General features: G+C 51.0%; 1 non-coding gene across 1 annotated transcript; it reads right to left on the bottom strand.

Moving 5' to 3' along the window:
* Positions 1-1,508: 1,508 nt before the first annotated feature.
* Positions 1,509-1,615, bottom strand: LOC149999536 (U6 spliceosomal RNA). The gene has a single exon (XR_016513893.1). It is a non-coding gene; the product is annotated as a U6 spliceosomal RNA (small nuclear RNA).
* Between the last annotated feature and the right edge of the window lie 2,417 nt (positions 1,616-4,032).

A 4,032-nucleotide genomic window follows, 5' to 3' on the forward strand; every position in this document is an offset into this window, starting at 1 on the left:
ATAGTTCTTGATGGGTCTTTTCATAGAGGATTTGGGTGGTTTTCTGTCAGAGCAGGTTCAACAACAATGATGATAATGGTAATGATGGTGATAGCTCACTTTACTAAATACTTTTGTTATTGATTTATTGGAGTTCTTTACATATTGAGGGGATTAACTCATGGTTATAATAATTTCTTTTCTGAGAAGTCTCAGGTGCAAAGGACACAGCCTCCCTAGGGAGTGAATTTGGGTTCTGCTGATCAGCAGTGGACCAATGCTGAACTGGCCAGAGCTGAGTAGCCCTGTCATGTTCCTGTCCCCTTACCTGATAAGTCCCGGCTCCCAGGGCCATGGAGCAGGCCAGGAGGATAACAGGGATTGAGGGTCTGTAAAGTGACCAACCTGGTCTGGGCCTGAGGTTTGGGATTATGAAGCTGGGGGGAGAAGGAGCTCCAGAGCCCCTTCCCACTGGGATATAGTCCTTTTCATGTCCAGCTTATCCCTTCGTGGCCCCTTTTATAATGGGAGACACAAGGCACGAGCTGGAATCAGGGCTAGGGAGAGGTAAAGGGGTCTCTGACTCTGGGACAGAAGAGGAGTGGACTTTTGGGGCCCACTCCCCTGGAGTCCAAAGGCCCCAGAGGAGGTCTTGCAGCAGCCACAGCTGTGAGGTGTGCTCAGGGCACGGACAGGGGCAGGGGATGTTGGAGATGGCAACATCCAAGATAAGCAGAGGTGGTCAAGGAAGTGGGAGAGGAAGGGAAGTCATCATAGAAACTGTGGTTGCAAGTGGTCCAGAAAAGGGGTGGGGCCCCACACGGCTGGGAGCTGTAGCACACTGAGCAGAGAAGAGTAGGGAGTGGGTGATGTGGCTGATTCTCTGGAGAGTGACAGGATAAAAAGTCTACTCAAGACCACTGCTTTAGTTCATGACATAACCTGCCTAGTTTCACCTTCCTGCTCTTTCTTTTCTTCTTTAAGATTTTATCTATTTTTTAAAGAAAGGAAGAAAGAGGAAGAGAAACATCGATGTGTGAGACAAACATCTACTGGTTGTCTCTCGCATGCCCCCAATCGGGGACCTGGCCTGCAACCCAGGCATGTGCCCCGGCTGGGTATCAAACCAGCGAACTTTCAGATAGCAGGGAGGCACTCAACACACTAAGCCACACCAGCCAGGGTGCCACCTTCATACCTTTTTTGAGGTCTGTCTCTGCAGCCTGGGATGGCTCTCCCCACCATTTTGGCCCAATTTCCCCAGCTCACATGTTGCCCCTGGAAGCAACTCCATGCATACTTGAGTCTAGGGTGTGGATGCTGCTAGGAGGAATTTGGCTTTTGATCTGAGGGAGATAGAAAGTTGGGCTAGGAAAGGTGTAGAGTGGTTTGTGGGAAGGGGAGATGCTCCCAGCAGTCAGTACACACTCCTCTTCCTCCTATTTCTTTCTCTTTCTCTCTTCCTTCCTTCCTTCCTTCCTTCCTTCCTTCCTTCCTTCCTTCCTTTCTTTCTTTCTTGTTTTTTCTCTCTTTCTTTTTAATGCTTCATGAATTTGCATATCATCCTTGTGCAAGGGCCATGCTAATCTTCTCTGTATCATTCCAATTTTAGTATATGTGCTGCCGGAGTGAGCACTCTTCCTTCTATTTTTAAGTAAAATGCATCCAGCATCCCTCAAACCTTGAATCATTTACTTAGTAGGCAAAAAATGCCATTTCTCCAAGCACAAGGCTTCTGCATCCCTAGCACCTAGCACTGCCAGGTGCACAGTAGGTGCTCAATAAATCTTTTTGGACTGAATGGGCACAGCTCCTTTTAGCTGAGGAATATGTGTATGTATTGCCTATGGCTTCTTTCATGTTGCAGTGGAAGACCTGGGCCTGCAATGCTGAAAATATTTATTATCTGGTGCTTTACAGAAAGAGTTTGTTAAGCCCCGAGCAACGGTGTGCTGGGCCCTATTCCAAACATTTACTGTGTACTCACTCCATTAAGCCTTCCAGCTGCCCTCTGAGATGGGGAAGTGTGGCTCAGAGAGGTTAAGAAACAGACCCAGGGTTACACAGCACATGTGGCTCTGAGCTGGGATTCAAGCTCAGGGTCCAGCTGGGATTCAAGCTCAGGGTCCCTGATGTTTCTCAGGGTCTTTTTTCTTTTATAAGTTTGCTAATTATTCTCATTGTTTTAATGCCAAATGAATGCACATTCATTGTAAAAAGGGGAAATGAAAAGGCCTACAAAGAAAGAGAGCGGTGTCCCTGTCCCCTTTGGGGTGCATCCTGATGCATCTTTCCCTAGAGCCCATCCGAAGCTATTTTCCTTTGCACACATACCCCATTTACTAAGCTGAGTAGCACCATTTTACTTACAAGGAAATAAAGGGGTTTAGAAGAATCTCCCTCTCCTGCCCCGTCCCCAACCCCCCCGCAGCCAGACCCCAGTGTGTTTGGGGTCAGGGACTAGTGTTCTTACAAAAACCTGGGAAGTAGAGCCATGGTCTACATGTTGGCAGTGACAGATTCTGCCTCTCTCCTGGTCTGTGGGATCTATTTGATGATACATGCAGCACGAAGGACTCAAGATAGACTGTGCGAAACCAGGGGGAAGGCAGGGGAACTGGTTACCTCTGTCTTCTGCCCGTGTCTACTCCCCACATGATCTTATCCAGACTTCCCCTAGCCCAGGCCAGGCCTCACCCTAAACTCCAACTTGGGCGGCCAGTTGTCCACCAATGTCACCCTTTGTTGTCCACTCAAACCCATCCATGTCAACATGTCTTTTCAGTGGTTCAATCTGGAAATGGGAGTACCCCAATGCCTGTCATTCCACATCCCATCGGTAGTAATCCTGTCAGTTCTGCCTTCAAGATCCATCCACAATCCACCTGCCTCTGAACTTTATCCAGCCTCTGCTGTGCATGTCCTGGGGGGCCCCGTTCAGCCTCTTCCAGGTCTTCAGGCATCTACACTTTGCCATTGTTAACCCACTCCCCACCTGGCAGCCAGAGGGTCCTTGACAAAAGTAAACCGGCCCTGGCTGGTGTGGCTCAGCGGATTGAGTGCCAGCCTGTGACTAAAGGGTCATCGGTACTATTCCTTGTCCGGGCACATGCCTGGGTTGTGTGCCAGGTCCCCAGTGGGGCGTGTGAGAAGCAACTGATGGATGTTTTTCTCACACATTGATGCTCCTCTCCCTCTCTTTCTCCCTCCTTTCCCCTCCTTCTAAAAATTATATATATATATATATATATATATATATATATATATATATATATATATATATAACTTCCTTAAAAAAAAAACAAAACAGCAACTGTGTTGGTCCCTCTCCTGCTCTAAACTCTGCAGAGGCTTCCCAGTGCTCTCAGGACAAAGCCTGAGCTCTCCTTGCTCTCCCCTCTATCTACCTCACTCACTCCCGCCACGGAGGCCTACAGTGTATGCTGTGGGAGCTGAGGCAGATTTAAATCATTAACCCTCCTCCAGCGCTAAGACCAGGACCAGCGCCCAGCAACTTCTCAGAAGCGTCAGGAATTGCTGTTATTATCATTCCTCTTCAAATGGGCCTGGCCTGGTCCTACCGCCGCGCCTTTGCGCTGGCAGTGCCTGAACGCTCCTCTTCCAGACCTCCAGGCTGCAGCAGAGAAGTCAGCTCCTCGGAGCGGCCTCCCGGACCTCTCCCGGGGTCCCACCCGTCCTTCGTTCCGCCCCACCCGTTTATCCTCTGGGCGAGGAGCTGGGGAGGGGCGGGATTTTGTGGACATCGTTTCTAGGGTCAGCGCACAGACCAAGCCTGGCCGCCAGCATTAGACCTCTCGGACATGGGATGAATGACTCCGGGCGGGGAACGAGGCACGGCTCCAAGGAGGTTCCAGGCCAGGCCTGCTGTCCTAGGCGAGGTTGCGGGCACGACCCGCGCGCGGGGATGGGGGTGCTGCGGCAGCCACGGCGGCCAGCAGGAGGCGCAGCGCGAGCCGCTGCTCGGGGAGGTGGGAGGGGACCGAGCGGGGAGGGGAGAGACAGAGAAGCGCGGTGGCGGCGGCGGCGGCGACG

Source organism: Furipterus horrens, unplaced genomic scaffold (assembly GCF_987537825.1).
Source record: "Furipterus horrens unplaced genomic scaffold, mFurHor1.1.pri manual_scaffold_10, whole genome shotgun sequence".
In the NCBI taxonomy this organism is placed as follows: Eukaryota; Metazoa; Chordata; class Mammalia; order Chiroptera; family Furipteridae; genus Furipterus; species Furipterus horrens.